Source organism: Boleophthalmus pectinirostris, unplaced genomic scaffold (genome assembly GCF_026225935.1).
Source record: "Boleophthalmus pectinirostris isolate CB_2022bp ecotype Guang Dong unplaced genomic scaffold, ASM2622593v1 HiC_scaffold_7, whole genome shotgun sequence".
NCBI classification, from domain to species: Eukaryota; Metazoa; Chordata; class Actinopteri; order Gobiiformes; family Gobiidae; genus Boleophthalmus; species Boleophthalmus pectinirostris.
Genome location: NW_026571473.1, coordinates 32,156,081 through 32,171,907, shown reverse-complemented (window position 1 = coordinate 32,171,907; position 15,827 = coordinate 32,156,081).

Below are 15,827 nucleotides of genomic sequence, written 5' to 3'. Positions count from 1 at the left end.
CGCGTTTATGGAAAACCAAAGAACAGGCAGTGTTTTTGTGTCCGCAGGCAAGACACTTTACCACATTCGCCGCATTTGACCCCAGTTTAGTTCTGACGTAGACTTTTGCAGACTTAAAAGTTTTATATTGGTCTACTATTATTTTTTTGTTGTTGATAATCTGTTTTACTTTTTTTTAAGTCTTTTTTTTTTATCATTTTAAACAACACTGGGTCTAAAATCCAGTCACATCCACCGCCAGCTTGTTGAATAGGCTCTCTATTATAATCATGAATGTTCCAAGTGACAATTTTCACATCTTCTTCTGCTGCTAAGGAAACAAAACTGAAAACTACCATCACGTCGGCTTGCATTTTCAGTAGTAAATGAGAAGTTGTGTGCTTTGTAAATGAACCAAGCCAAACTACCTACATAGAAATTTGTATATCTCTTTATAACTTTAGCGAAATGTGTAAAGCCCGGTGTCCAACGCAAGATTTTATTCATCGTATAAGATTGATAAAATGGTTTGTCTGAGCGGATATCAGGCTCCAAGGCTCGGTACGGTGCTGTCACTGTAACGTAATTGTAACGTTTGGATAAGCCTAAGTGCATTTTCGGGTTTTTAAAAGTTCGTAAATGAAAGAGACAAAGAGAGAGATGGTCGTTCTGCTGTTTCGGTGATAAAGCACTTGGGTTGTTGTGCTCGTGACAGAGATCGATCGCAAGGTATCAGACCAGTCGATTTGAAGTGGCAAATTATTCCTCACTTAACTTTGAACGTCATTATTACCGTTATTCACTAAAATGAGTCGATAAGTGCTTTTGTTGAGTGTTGCCATGGCGGTAAAGCAAACAACTACTAACGGGGTAGCTCGTTTTTGGTCGTATAACAGGTCCAAGTTTGATTTTTGTCCCATTCCCCGTGTGACATCTACGACCACAGGTGCCGATTCTCCGAGCACCCACGTGAGTCTTAAATTGATTCTGTTTTTGAGAGTGCACGCTTACAATGAGATGTAGTTTCTCTCTCTCAGTCAGTCATGTCTCTGTGAGTCTGATTTTAGGATTAATAAGGATAAGGGGAATGGTTAAATCCTTGACTGTGCGCAAAACAGAGATCAGAAACAAAACGAACCTAAGAGCCAACAGGCCAAAGCAAAACGATATTCATTAAAACGTGAGCCGAGGACACCAGAGACAGTGAGCAAGTCCAAACGGATGCAGTGACAAACTAACAGAGCTGTAAAACTTCATGAACCCGCTGGTCAGTGAGTAGCCCCGTGTGATGAGATGTAGTTTCTTTTTCTCAGTCAGTCATGTCTCCGTGGGTCTGATCTAAGGACTAATAAGGATAAGGAAAATGGTTAAATCCTCGATGTAAAACTGTGCAAAACTTACCTCACAGCCAACAGGTCAAAACAAAACGCTCTTCATTAAAACGCGAGCTGAGCTGGTCTATGTGGGACATTAAAGAGGGAGAACACCAGAGACAATGAGTAAGTCCAAAAGGATGCAGTGACAAACTCTAACAGAGCTGTAAAACTTCGTGGACTTGCGGGTCAGTGAGTAGCTCCGTGTGTGTTTCCAGTGCTACGTAAAGAAACATGCACTGAGCACCCCATAGAAAAATCAGAAATCGGCGTCTATGTCTATGACCCATGATTTTGAGCTCAATTTCATTTCTCTCCAGCGACTAGGACAGGAATCAGAATACACTAGATGGTTTGCAAGAATCCCGGAAGTTGTAGACCGCGCACTGGCCAATCAGCGAAGAGCTGTGAAGCCATGACTGGGTCCCTTTTGTGGTACAGCACAAAAAGCACAACAGTAAACAAAGCGGTCGAGATGGATGTAGACGAAGCCAGACATTCTGTGTTGGCAACGATTCCCGAGATCGAGGATTTAAAGGTGGAACAAAGAGAATGTTTGGTGAATTTTATCAAGGCGAAAGGCGTTATTGCCCTTCTTCCTACGGGATTTGGGGCATCACATACGTCATGACCAAATAGCTTCGATTGGTTAAATAAAAAAAGTACCCGCCTACTGTCGAGCGAACGAATCCTAATGCTGCGAGGTCAAACGGTTTCCAAGGTTTTCCCCATGATCAGAAATCTTTCATCGCAGATGAACAAATTCATGCAGTGGACACCTGGCTTTTAGATTAGAACAGAAAGCAGGACTCATCTTGTCAGTATTTGCAGTACTGTCACTTTTCACTTTTATGCAGAAACTTTGGCAAAAAAAAAGTCAATCAAACTTTCACTGGCTCTGAATGGTTTGAAATAAGCTACCCGTGCCATGTAAAGACTGTGTGTATAGAACAGTTACTCTTTGGTCTGGATCATTGTAAGTAACCTTTACTGTCAAACTACGTAAAAGTATTTTGTTTTCGAAGCAATGCAATGTAACGTAATGTAAAAGCCATTCTAGCGTTCGTGACTTTGGCCCTGTTCAGATCTGGCTGTGCTTTGGAGATGGAGACTTGCACGTAGTCTTAGTCATGTTTGTTTAAAAAGTATACAAGGAACTGTATTATATTTCGTATGTGTTTTATTTAGGGAAGAAACTCGTACCTCTTGCAAATATCATCAGCCATAAGCCTTAAAACAGCATCAAATGTTTCAGGTTTCTTTAAATGTTGTGGAAATAGAATATTGAAGTTGTATGTTGGGATATTTTAATACATATAACTTAAATAATACTTTTTTATTATTTAGATTTTAGTTTTGGGGATGGTTCCCTCTAATTTTGCAACCACAAGTCACTTCTTGCCTTAAATCTACATCACAACAGATAAAGAAACTTGGCGAAAACAAACAAACAAAAAAAAAAAAAAAAAAATCATTGCTTCCTTTAAAGGACCATTGTGCAACTTTTTTGTTAGGAATCCGTCATCAGCTCGTTTCTATGGACATGTCATCGCTCTGGAATGTTCCACAGTGTGACATTAAACAGTTTTATCTTACGTTTTCTCAATTACAGGTGGTTTTATAGCTCAAAAGTACCTTCGAAAACAGGCGTTCTGACTGTGAGCGGGGTCGCCTCTCCACAGATCTGACCTGCAACTTGGTCTGGTTCGGTCTCCATGAAGGAAAACAAGTTTAATTCCACACTGTGAAACATTCCAGACAAAGAAATAACATCTCCACCGAGAAAAATCTTTTGACGGATGCACTTTTTAATCTCATTTCCACCATCGTAAAATGGACTCTCTCTTCAAACTTACCTCTACTAAACTGAAAGCCATGTACGTCTACAAAACATGCGTCTTTTGAACTACTTGAATTAGTATTTTTAGCGTTATTTTTAGTTTTACGTTAAAATGAAGTCAGCGAGATGGACTGTGTAGGTTGAAAATTACAGCTTGGGCCAGATCTGAACAGCGAAATTAGATGGCATTTTGCAAATCACTTGTGCAACGATGCGTTTTAAATGTAAATGGCCTTTAATGACACGCTTTCTTTGCATTTTCTCTGCACTCCGCTGTTGAGATGTTGTAAAAAACCTTCTCGTTTGTTTTGCATAATGCCTGTACTTACACTATCTGAGCTGCATGTTACATAAATGGGGAGTAAAGTCAAATATCGTTACGTATTTTGACGTTTGTGATCCAAGCATGCCCAAATGTCCTTGTGCGAATTGTACCCGATGTATTGTCTTGTGAATTCATTTTTGACAGTATGAACTAACTGTACTGGTAGGAGACTATATACTGTAACAGATATTTATTAAATGATTGTCTTATTTATACTGTAATATTCACGTAATAAAAATGTCTCAAATGGAAAACGTTCAAATGGCGTGTGTGTGATTTTTACTGACATAAATATGTTTAGAAGCGATTTCATCAACTCTCAGAGACCAGTGCGGAGTTTTGCTGTGATGGTAAAGTTAACAGCAGCTAGCATGCTAACTACACCCTTCCTGAGTATCATACAATAGTTCTTTGAAAAGGGAGTATTGTACAAAATCAGCTTTTTGGAACGTTATGCCTTGTTATAACATTGTTCCCTGATCAAAAATTAGAAGTTGTTTTATATGTCATTCATGTATGTTTGAGTAATTTAGTGATCTCTAAGGGGTAATGTTCGACCCGTCCTTATGGTTAGTAGCAGAGGTATGGTGAGTGTGGTACACAGGGGTACGCCGTCCACTCACTTCTCTCGATGTGAGATATGAAAAAAATAAGAAATACAAAATAGCTACAACTTAAATGTCAAATCGGAGCAACGGTGAAGACAAACTGCATAGGCTCATGATATCTGCACTATTGTCCTTTAGTGACCTGAGACATGGGGGACCAGGACTGAACCAGGACTAAACCAGAAGTGAACCAGGCCCAGAGGTGCGCCCGCGTAGACCTTCGGGTGACTGAGGGTGAAAAGAGTGGCACAGAGCCCCACGGGGCTAAGCGCAGCCATCACCCAATCGTGCTTTGCGGACACCCTGCTCCATGGGCTCGGGCTTCTCCCTCTCTTTCAAGTCCAAGATTTGTCCTGGTTTAGACCTGGTTCAGTTCTGGTTTAATTCTGTTTCAGTCCTGGTTCAGTCCTGTTTTAGACCTGGTTTAGTCCTGGTTTATTCCTGGTACAATCCTGGTTTAGTTCTGGTTTAGACCTGTTTCAGTCCTGGTTCAGTCCTGTTTTAATCCTGTTTTAGTCCTGGCTCATGTGTTGTAGTCTATGATTTATGTTCTGTAGGAGATTATAAACGGCGTTAATGCTAATAACATTAAATATTACAGATTTTTACTGGGTTGGGGCCTTTATGTTTGTACTGAAAGTGAGTTGTTGTTTTTTTTTCAATCAATAAACTAACAATCTACATGCCATTTGTGTGTATTTCAGCATGTGTTGAGTGTATGGCTCTTGGAGGTGGAGGGGGTGGTTGGGGGGTGTCATCGATCACGAATAGTGTACCCCCACTTTAAAAATCCCCACTACACCACTGGTTTGGTTGGTTTGGTATGATTCTGTACAAAGCTCAGCTGCAAACCTACATGACCCATGCTTCCACATAACCGTTTTTCATAAATATACAAAAACACAATAAAAAACAATGGATACTTTGGAGCTGATTTCGTTTGTTTGGTGCAATCTTTTGGTTCTTTAGCTTTAGACACCCGCGTCAATGAGCCAGGAAATACCAGAGCAGGTGCTCATGCATCACGACACGACTGAAATGTATTGTGTAACCAGGGTTAAATTCAATCCCATTATCCAGATCCAACCCAGGTTTTCCCCCACTCCAAATGACTTGTCACCACCTTTGTCACCACCCATCACATCGCCCATTTCACCAATTATCCAATCACACGTCACCAGTCAGAGTATATAAGGTCCCCAGACTTCTCTGTCCTCAGTTGTGTTGGAGAGAATCAGGGGACAGAGCTTGAAGGTCGGTACATCGACACTTTTTCATTTCAAATTCTCATGTTTCCCATTTTTAACTTCACCATTCACACCTTTTTAGAACCAGACCCGTTGTGCGACATTGTCACATGTGCTTTCAATACACTGAAACAATACTGAACTGGTAAGTTAGAACTGAACCCCATTTATTGATTGATTTAATGACTTTTGTTCTAGTTAGCTTTTCACGCTAGTGCTAATGCTAGGGCTAGCATGCTAATGCTAATGCTAAGGTCAGACATTTTGTCAGGGCCCATGTAGCATCTGCCAATGCTAGTTAGCTTAGCATTAGCATGCTAACAGCTAGCGTGCTAATGCTAGCATGTGCTCCAAGTGATCGGTTTGTAATCTTGTGAGAGATTGTGACTTATGAACTCATGTAATGTTAATGTTAATGCTAATGCTAACTGTAAACGTTACTATGTTCTAAGAGGCCTTTTTTGATGTGCACACAGGCCGGGTGCCCAAACTTGGGTTCAATTTGATGGCGAGCTAGGAACTGTCCTTTTGAGAGCTTCGGTCTGGTAGGAGGCTACTCTCCTGTCCTCTATCTCCACCTACTCCAGCTACCTCCACTGCTTAACTGTCCAATCAACTGCGCTTAATGGACATCATACCCCCTCAAAATCATTAATACCGGACTCTGAAGTAGCTTGGACTCCGTTTTCCACCCTGGGCAAACAGACCCGGTTCACAAGGACGTTGAATTGATTGAATTGCTTGATTTTTGTTTGTTGCAGCTGCTGTATATTTTGTTATCTCACTTTTTCCCTGTATAATACACTTTATTCATTTTTCAACTAATCCCATGTCTCGATTTACTGCCCCTGCCCTCCAGTAGCCTTACTTAGGATCTTCTGATCATTCAACCTTGCTAATTACAGATAGTAGTCATAACAGTTATTACATGGTTATAACACAGTAATAAGCAAACACATGTTACAATTGCACAAACTGCACTCAATTGTAACATCACTTATGTGATACATCGACTCGAATGCCCATGTGGCAGTTTTTACATAGACCGAACAAAACGCAAACTGAAAAACAGACTCTAAGGACCTGTGACCCTCTGTATCCTATGGCCACGCATCACTTTCTACCCAGCCTCCAGGACTCAGTGGAGAGGTACATTTCTCCCCCTTGCTTTAAAACCACAAGCTTTAAATGTGTAAACTTTCTACTTTTAACATCTTTCTCTTATGAAACTGTTTAAGACTAGCCCTCTAATATATTAAATTGTATTTACTTGTATACATGTTGTATTTGTTGCACTTTTGTTTTTTGTTTTTTTTTGCACTATCTATATTTTTATACAATGTGTTTTACTCTCTATTGGTTGTTGGGAATATTTCTATTTCTATCTTGTATTATATCGTATCTTAAATAGCTTATAACTAAAATCTATTTTGTACTTTTTGGGTGACTCAGCTTTTTCAACTTTGTATTCGAAACTGTTTGGACACATGTTAAACATGAGTGCGAAGTGCAGTGTGGTATAGGATTGTGACCCCGAGTTCAACATACCATATAGTATTTTCAACCCGGGGTCAGAATCCTATTATGGTATGTGACCCCCCCATGAAAATCTCTATTTTATTAATAAAGAACTTGAATTTTATAGTAATAATATTCAAAGTTTTTCTATATCTGCAAATTAAAACATATAGACATATTTAAGTGTTTTTTTGAAGAACTTAGATGAATTTTTAATGTCGATTATAACTTTTGAATGCTAAAAATGACTTAGTTGTTTAAACACATATTTTACTGAAAATGAGACAAGTAGTTATTAGTTAGGTAATCAAAGTGGTGTATAATGAGTTGGAATCTTGTTAAAATAGACAGGGCTGATCAATTGAGTAGTTAAATAGGGGAAACCTATGGCTACATTAATCTGACCCCCCAATATGTTTATTATAACATTACTAAATTCAAGGTCATTATCTTTACAATTACCATTGCCGAAACTGGCATTATGATTAAGAAACTAAAACTAAATTAAACTAAAAACCATAACAATGTAAAATAAAATATAAAAAGTGACAAGATTGCTATGTATATGCAGTTTTAACAATACGTTACATTTACACAAAATACCAAGTCGTTCTCCATCCAAACATTCCTTAAAATACTTTAAAAGAAAGTGAATGTGTAGCAATATATAATAAAAGTAAATTACATGGGAAATAATGATCATATAAGCAACCACTAAAGAAAAAGGTAAGAGGAGTCAAAATCCTATAGACAGGGTCACTTTACTATAGCGGTATGTTGACCCTGGGGTCAATATACTATGGGGGTCAAAATACTATCTCACACCGGTTAAACAGAAGAGCTGAAAACACCAGTGCGCAGCCTTAACAGTGTCTCAAAGTCAAAGTGTTGTGCCTAATAATAAAACCACATCCAGTCACAGTCTGTAGCATCTGTGTAAAGTTGAAGCAAAAACAGATAGCAGAAAATTGTTGCATTTTCCAAAAAAATAAAAGGTAACATGATAAATGGTCACATTTTTATATAGTTCTTTTCCTCCCTCCAGGCAGTCAAAGCACTTTAGATCAAGGAACCACTCACACATTCACACAGATTCATAGACCAGTGTACACAGACTCTGGGGGTGAGGAGGGATATGTGTCTTGCCCAAGGACACAACGACAGAATTTTCAATCAGTGGACAAATGTTCTACCAACTGAGCTCCTGTCACCCATCATGGATGTGATCTACACACTACAGACTTATTTTAATCTCAAGAGCTCAGTCTCATTTGCTCAAATACATGGAAAATAATCGGGACCTGTAAGAGCTATTTTTGTTTGTTGTTTAGCACAGCATGTCCGGTGCGCTTGAAACTGAAGCTATTCAAGTAAAAAAAAAAAAAAAAAAAAGAAAATGTGTCGTTTATGTGTGAAATGCTTAATCAGACCTGTCCTTAGAAATATGGTGCAAATTACCTCTTAAAATAGTTGCAAGTTGATTAAAAGAACAGCATGACAGTAAGTAATCAAAGGAAAAAGTTTTCAAAATGTACAAAGCCAAAAAAGTGAGAGCAGTGGTGGACAAAGTACTAAAAGTATAAAAATGGAGGTAGTTAAAAATACAAGTGAGCTTTAAGCTGTGTTATATGATGTTACCTCATCAAAAACAGACCTGGAGTTGTGTTTTGTTTCAGTCACACATTTGAGTAATCCTTTATTATTGGTCTGTACATCTCAACTACAAGTTCATCTACAAGTTGAGCTTATAAATGAACTTGCTTAACCTTGTGATGTCATGAAGTGGTCGTTTTCAAGTTAATAGCTGCCTTTTATGTTTTGTTTATTAGAGATTCAAAACTCCAGGGCTGAAATTATCCAATTCTACTGAAGGTGTGTGGAGTTTAAAAATGTTGTCATAGATAAAGGAGCAAATACAGTCAATGCTAGATTTATACTCAATTACAAGTGAAGATTTAAAATGTATTCAAAAAATTACTCCCAAAAATCAACTCACTTACAGTATATGTAACTGTAACCAATATGTTTCCACTCTTTTTAAGCAAATTAATGCCAGAACATGATTTATTTTGGATGAAAAACATGTCGTGCTCTCACATCAGGTATGACAAATTTCCTTCTATTCCCAAATGCCAGAGGAGCCTTCAGGAGTGACGTGTTTGGAGTATGCACACAGGCTGCTAATGAGTGAACCCCGATCCTTTTAATGAGGCAGTAAAAACATTTTTTGTTGTTTGTAGACAGCGCAGACAAATGGTTGTTGTTTATATATTAATTATATTTACCAACAGGGAAGGCAAGGCAAATTTTATTTATTGAAAGTGCTGTACAGAATAAGAAAGACATTCAAATCACAATATAAATAAATCAAAACATAACTAACGGATGTCTGGAAGATACAGCAGAAGATGCTTGTCCTGTTCCTCAAGAGAACCAGTCTGAGGAGATCCAATCATCAGCAGTGGACCTGCAATCTGAAGCTGTGGCTGAAGACGTCATATCTGGTGTTCCTCAAGAACCATCTGAAACACTTCAGGAGGACACATGTACAGAACCAACAGGCGACGAGCTCCACCTGCTGCAACCAGACGTCCTTCCAACACTGGTGACTCTGGGGGAGACTCAAACCAACCATGAGACGATCCAGTGTTGTGAACCTCAAGCTTCTCAGGGAAGTGTAGAGACGACACCTGAAGATGCCCCAGTCCACTCACCTGAGGTTAGTGAGGCCACCAGTGTTGTGCAAGTTCACACTTTTCATGAACTAGTTCAAAGTTCAGTTCACACTTGTTCAAAGTGAATAGTTCACGTTCATAGTTCACAATTTTAATTTTGAACTAGTTCAAAGTTCAGTTCATTTTATATTTAGATGAGATCTGTAAATGAAAGGCTGCATTTATTTTTCAAACTGACTTCTAGTTTACAACAACTTTACAAGATCCACTGTTGGACAAGTGACTTTAAAACTGTAATGTGTTATTTATGACTTGTTACTGTCATTTCAAAGTCATTTGTTACATTACAATATTACTGTATTTAAAATGTAAAACATTATATGACTATTGCAGCACTTTTAATTTACTCTCACCAAAAGAACTGTTAAGATGCTGAACTTTTGCGCCGTATATGGACTGAACCAGGACTGAACCAGGACTAAACCAGAACTGAACCAGGACTAAACCAGAACTGAACCAGGACTAAACCAGAACTGAACCAGGTCTAAACCAGGACTAAACCAGAACTGAAGCAGGACTAAACCAGGTCTAAACCAGAACTGAACCAGGACTAAACCAGAACTGAACCAGGTCTAAACCAGGACTAAACCAGGACTAAACCAGAACTGAAGCAGGACTAAACCAGGTCTAAACCAGAACTGAACCAGGACTAATCCTGGATTAGAACTTGGAATCTAGGACCGCCCCTGAGAGAACCCCGAGTGCGATCGGGCGTCAGCTGCGTTTATCTCGGTGGAGCGCGGACTTCTGCGTCGGTCCTTTCGCTCAGGATCACAGTCTACGCGGGCGCACCTCCGGCGTTTCACCGCTGCTGATATCGCGGTGATTTTAGCAAATTTGTATGAAGAAAAACGAAAAACCCACCATTTCAATCCAGGTTAAAAAAGCATTGTGACGCGTGTTACTGACATATGTACCAAGTAAAATAATACGCGCGCGGAGCAGCACGTCCTGTGCATGTAGATTTCAGAAAATAGGATCCATCCTATTTTTTGACGCTCTACACGAGCGTAGGCGCGTATCCCCGTCAAAATCCACAGAGAGCATGTATCTATTGTTGTATTTGTGCATTTACCATCAGCACATTGTGCTCCCTGGGCAGTTGTGTATCATGTGAAAGAGCCCAGATCCACATAGACTGTTAATTAGTGCTTTGAAATTTACTTTTGAAATCCTTGCGTTTGCCGTGGTCAGCCTGTACAGAAGGTAAATACAAGCAGCTAAACGGGCCCAGTCAAGTTTGATTGACTTCCCATTGAGAAACACAAGAGCCCGTACGTTCCGCTAAAGCTGCCGGTGGAGTCGACTTCGCGTTGACACGCGGCTGTGGTTTCGCGAGGTGAAGTGCGAGCAGATCGTCAGTCGTCAAATTCCTTTAACTGAACCCCAACAGTGACGTACGTCGTTCATCACACATAATTTGAACAAATTCACGTTCAAGTTCTTGATTTACAAAAGTGTTGCGTTCAGTTCAAAGTTCACTGAAAAATGAACGTGTTCAATGAACGCGTTCATTTGAACTCGTTCATGCACAACACTGGAGGCCACCACACCTCAGGAACAAGAAGAGATTATAACATCAGAGCCCAATATGGCACATGACACGATCCAGGACCTGGCACCTGATGTAATCCAGGAAATTACTCCCGACACACTCCAGGGAGATGAGGTCACGTCGTCACTGGAAAATGTAGCAACATCCCCAGAGCCTCAGGAAATTGTATCTGGATTTCTACAAGAAACTAACCTGGAAAATGCCCCAGTATCAGAGGCCGGTGCCAATGCTGAGCCCCAGGAGGAGGTCCAACCTGCGGCAGTGAATCTACAGGTGCTGCCTGTGGAAATCCTGTCCCAGTTGGCCTTCATTGGGGTTATAAAAGAAACCGATGGCATCGTAGAGTGGTGCGAATCAAATACAACCAGCACTCACCAAGAAGAGCCTGAAATCTGCAGCCTGCACCAGACTCAGGCTGAACAACACCAGAGCTGCACTACACCAGTACCATGTGAAAGTCCACATGAGCCAGAGGACCACAGGGAAGACAGTCCAGCAGAAGAAACACATCAAGAGACTGAACTGACCTCTGTTCTAGAAACTATAACAGAGAAAAACAACCCACCTGCGCCCTCTAGACATCAAGTGTTGTACACCGTGACACACGCTTTTGTCAAAAAAATCTTGAAAACGGGAAAACACCACAGTCATGACTGTAGACAAATGGCCTTCGAGCTGCACAGAAAGATTCAGGAGCAGCTCATAGTCAATGGAGATGGTCATGTCAGCTATACAGGGCTCAAAAAAACTGGCAAAAAAGCAGCCAAAAGTCTCAAAGTTGAATATGGCTCGGCTGACTCCCTCCTGAGGGCTGCTTGTGCTCCAGATACTGAACCTTTCGAAGCAGCCGCCGTGACCCATCTCAATAACGCTCTGACAGACTTCTACAACCGCCCCAGGTCCGCCCTCAAACGCTTCTTCTCCAGACTGAGGAGGGCGTTCACTTTTCATTAGCCCCAATTTGACAAGTATGTACATTTATACACATTGTGATGGAAATCATGTTTTCATTAAAATGTGTGAAATTACATATATTTGTCCATGTAACGCCCTGAGAGCCTTCCACAACCAGCCCAAGTCCACTCTCACAGGTCTCCAGACTGAGGAGGGCGTTCACTTTTCATTAGGCCCCGACTGACAACAATGTGCATTTTGAACCATTTTGAAGGAAAGAACGTTTCCTTCCAAATGTGTTAAAATGCATAAATTTACTCAAAAATAAAGAATGCAAATCCAATTTATTGTTTACTGTTTATTGCTTATTTGTGTGCTTTAAATGCAATGAATATCTGAAGAGAGTTGTGTATTTCTGAAACGGAAGAACAGAAAAAAGAATGAACAAGAGAAAAACTAAATGACTGTATCTGAAGTAGAACACTTCATAACACTGGTCACTGTCACTTTACACAACTGTAATTTATGTACTTCCACTGGTTGTTCTGACCACACTGTGCATTTAGTTTTATGTATATCAAATATTATATAATCAGGGATGTCTCGATCACATTTTTTTGTGTGAAAAATCAAATGTCCAAAACTTTAATTTTATTAACTTTTCTAACCATGAACCATTGTTGAAAATCTTGACTTCACAGTATGGTTCTGGAATGAGTAACTTAATATCGTATACAATATAGTATATAGTATATAGCATACTTAATGAACTGAACAAAACAGGAACCAGACCAGAATCAGATCAGACCCTGAGACTAGACTCTGCACAATCTACAGTTTGTATATTTAATATTATATGGAAGCCTGTGCATTACATCTGAAACATTTAGGCTGGTCTATGATATCCAGATAATACAAAATCTTACCAAATAAAAACGAGATGACATTTATTTTTCATAAATGTGCACCCCCATTGGTCATTCTGTGTACCTCTGGGAGCACACGTTAATAACTCTGATATTTATAATGTCATTCTTACAGTATAATGTAGTTAAATACTATATTCACTTGCAGTAAGACTGTAGTTTAAGACAAAAAATGTGATCGGATCAGGACAACACTAATATGAAGTAACAGCGATCATTAATTTCCTCCTGTCTGTTCGTCTTGTCAAGGCCAATTTCTCCCATTTTGATCGTTATTTTGGGGTTTATTGTGTTCATGACGCTTGTTTAGATCAAACAATTGTCTGTGTTGGGCCGGATCGAGACTGGTCACACTGAAGTCCACTTGGAACTGTGATCTAGAGGTCGGAAGAGGGCACCTAATTTGTCTGTTATTAATGTTCAGATCATTCTTAAGGGACAAAGTATAAAAAATAAAAACACCAGGATCATCTAGAGCAGATTAAGATGAACATTTTAAGACCAAAATGACGAAGCTCACTGCAGCAGTTTGGTGGAGGAGATTGACCAGCTTCACTTCAGCTTTATTGACAGTAAAGTATGGAGACTTATGTCAATTCCTAAAGGTAATTTAAGTAAGAAATGGAAACCGTCTGACCTTGCAGCATTAGGATTCGTTCGCTCGACGGCAGGCGGGTGCTTTTTTCATTTAACCAATCGCTGCTTTTTGGTCGTGACGTTTGTAATGCACCAAATCCCGTAGGAAGAAGGGAAATAACTTCTTTCCTCTTGATAAAATTCACCAGACATTCTCTTTGATCTGGCTTTAAATCCTCCATCTCAGGAATCGGTGCAACACAAAATGTATTTCTTCATCTACATCCATCTCGACTGCTTTGTTTACTGTTGTGTTGTACCACAAAAGGGACCCAGACAGGCGCTTGAGTTTGACGTCATTGCTTCACAGCTCTTCGCTGATTGGCCGGTGTGCGGTCTACAACTTCCAGGATTCTTGCAAACCCATCTATACACTCGATTAACAGACACGGACATTAAAAACATGCAAAAAATGAGTAAGGCTTGGCCCTGCAGACTAAATGTTCAGACCAACCGTGGGGTAGCTGGTTCAAACCGAGCTCAAATACATGTTGTCTTTGCTGATTCCAGGTGCCATCAGCGAAAGGAGCAACAAACCAAAAAGTTAAAATGCCATAATTGTTTGCCTTGTTAGAATATAAATGTGTCATTATTATGTTTTGAGACCATGCATTGTGCGCCGGTATTACTACCTTTTGGACATCTAAAGCTAAAACATTTTACAAAGCAGGAACCGCGTTGGGTGTAAACAAATAGTCAAAAGGCATAGGTTTTCGAAGCTTATTTTGAATAGATGCAGTTTCAGTCAATAGCGAGCTCCAAAACATGTTTTTTGGCTGGAGCCGTGGGATTTGAAAAGGTCAAAAAGAAAGGCGCGTATTGTTGCTGTGTACTCGGGCTATACACAGAAAAATGGTTGGAAAAATAGACGCTCTTATCAGGCTAAAAGTGGCTGAATGTCGGCTACTGTATTTTCTTTTAAAGAGGAGGTATGTATTTTTCTTTTTTGCAGAAATCTCCAGAGGTAAATGTTTGTCTGATCATAATTGAAAAAAAAAAAAAAAACATGCATTGGTATTTTGCTTCTATGGGGTATTAACTGCAAACACATAACATATTTAGATCACCGTGTTACCTTTTATTGTATTGCATTAACATTCTCTTTTGTTTTTATTGCTCTGAGTCTCACCTCCATGCTAGGTCACTCCCCCTTCAGAGCATTATCACAATACAATCTATGTGTATCCTGCTAATGAAACTACTGCACATCAGTTTGTTAAAGGTCCTACATCGCACAAAACTGACTCTTGTGAGCTTTAAGTCATGTAAGAATGAAGAATGTTGTTACATCCTCAAAAACAGACCTGGAGTTGTGTTTTGTTTCATTCACACACGTTTGAGTACCGTATTTTTCGGACTATAAATCACTCTTGAGTATAAGTCGCACCAGCCAAAAAATGCGTCATGAAGAAGAAAAAAACATATAAGTCACACCGGACTATAAGTTGCACTTTTTGGGGGAAATGTATTTTATAAAATCAGGGACCAGGAACCGACATTTCATCTTGAAAGGCAAGTTCTAGTAATAATAACAGAACAGAGAACAACAGGCTCTTAATGTCATAAATGAACAGTTCTTCAGATAACTATAGCCTAAACAACAGAACAAGTTTACCAAACTCTCCATCTCTCTCCAAATCACTAAATCCATTGAATTCTTCATCTTTGCTTCCAGTTAGAATTATTCCGGCCTTTCTGAATCTCGACAGGATGGTTTCTGTTGTCACTGAAGTCCAGGCTTTGTCGATCCATCTAGTAACTTCCAGGAAAGCTGCATGGTGCACACTCCCATTTGCCATGAAGCTGTGTTCTCCATCCTCTCCATTTGTCAGTCCCTCACAAGGTTCTCGCTCACTTAAGACTTTCTTTCTGCTGCTCGATTACAGTTTTTAGCCGCATATTTCCCTACTTGCAGCAGGACAGCGGCTCTTTCTGCAGCAGACATGCGCAGTAGAGCCAAGTGTAATTGGTACAGGAGTCATAGAAATAGCAGATACAGACACACAAGACTAGAGCACCCTCTCGTGGCGGTCAGTGTGAAAATTTTAATATATAAGTCGCACCGGAGTATAAGTCGCAGGACCATTCAAACCATGAAAACAAGTGCGACTTATAGTCAGAAAAATACAATAATCTTAGTCTGTTTATATCTCCAAAGTTCAAAATGCTTTCAGTTCAATGGAGATGGACA